General features: G+C 32.0%; 1 pseudogene; it reads left to right on the forward strand.

Annotated features, from left to right (window-relative positions):
• The first annotated feature begins 726 nt into the window (after positions 1 to 726).
• Positions 727 to 1,111, forward strand: LOC129490605 (NADH dehydrogenase [ubiquinone] 1 alpha subcomplex subunit 5-like; annotated as a pseudogene).
• Positions 1,112 to 1,636: the final 525 nt, after the last annotated feature.

Here is a 1,636-nt window from a genome sequence, read left to right on the forward strand (position 1 = left end):
GTGTACTAACATATGAGTGAGATAGGATTACCAGGAGAGGAGAGAAAGAAATGAACAGAAAAAGTATTAGAAGATATAATGATTGAAAACTTCCCAAATTTGTTGAAAAACATTACACATCCAAGAAGCCCAACAAACTCAAAGAAACTCACCCCAGACATATAACAGCAAAAGTGCTTGAAAGACAAAGAGAAAACATTGATAGCAGTGAGAGACAAATAACTCACCACACACAAGGGAATGATAATAAGATTAGCAGCTAATTTCCTGTCAGAAACAGTGGAAGTCAAAAGGCAGCAGGCTGACATATTCAAAATGCTGAAAGAAAAGCCTGCCAACCTAAAATATTAAAAACAGAAAAACTATCTTTCAAAAACCAAGGCAAAATAAAGACACACCTACTACATAAACAAAAACTAAGAGAATTCACTGCTAGCAGATCCACTTTACAAGAAATACTAAAAGAAATCCTCTAGGCTGAAAGCCAGCAAATACAGATGGAAATTCAAATCCACATGATAGAACAAAAAGCACTGATAAAGGTAATTATATAATTATAAAAGGCAGTTTTAAGTGCATATTTCTTATTTCTTCTCCTATTTTTCAAAGAAATCATATAAAACAATATGTGTATAATTATATTCTTGGAAAAAATGCATACTCTAAAAATTACAAAATATTGTGGAAAGAAATTAAAGAAGATCAGATTGGCTCATTGGCGCTGTCATGGCAGGTGTGCTGAAGAAGACCACTGGCTTCATGGGATTGGCTGTATGCAAGAGTCCACACAAGACAAGCAACTAAAATCAGTCTGCTAAAATGTAAAAGGCTAAGAATATTGTACACAAAGATCCTTGATGTTCTTAAGCAAACCCCTTAAAAAGCAGCATATAGAAAGTATACAGAACAGATTGCCAATGAGAAGCTGGCTATGGTTAAAGCAGAACCAGATGTTAAAAAATTAGAAGACCAACTTTAAGGTGTTCAAATAAAAGAGGTGATTCTTCAGGCTGAAAATGAACTAAGTCTGGCAAGAAAAATGATGCAGTGGAAACGATAGGAGATGTTCATGGAAGAGCCTCCTGCCAATCAATGGAAATGGCCAATGTAATTAATAAATGACTGGTGGGTTGATGGGAAACTGATATAATTAAATATTCTGTTATATTAAGAGCATGCCCATATTATTGACATTTTATAATCAAGAAAAGTAATATAGAAAATATTTAAGAGACTTAAAATTGGTGATTATGGTAATACAGTCTTGTGAATCAATTTTTGATATGTGAAGTATTCACACAAATTATTACAAGATGATATTTCTTAGAACAGAGAGGTCATGGAAAGATTTGAAAATTAATTTTTAAAAATCCTACAGATCTTCAATGCAGAGGCCATAATCCAAAAGTAAAATTTCTTTAGTAGTATCTTCAATACATCATTAATTTTTTTATCATCCTGAAGAAGAAAAGGTCCTTAATTATTATTGTCTAAACAAATTTATAGATCACTGTTTAAAGTAAATAGTAAGAGTGAATATTTTCAAATGTGATAAAATAGCACAAGTGGCTGGTAATACAATTTGAAATTATAGTTAACCTCCTTGGCTGTGATCTTACATATGTAAAGTAAACTT

This window comes from Symphalangus syndactylus, chromosome 9 (assembly GCF_028878055.3).
Source record: "Symphalangus syndactylus isolate Jambi chromosome 9, NHGRI_mSymSyn1-v2.1_pri, whole genome shotgun sequence".
In the NCBI taxonomy this organism is placed as follows: domain Eukaryota; kingdom Metazoa; phylum Chordata; class Mammalia; order Primates; family Hylobatidae; genus Symphalangus; species Symphalangus syndactylus.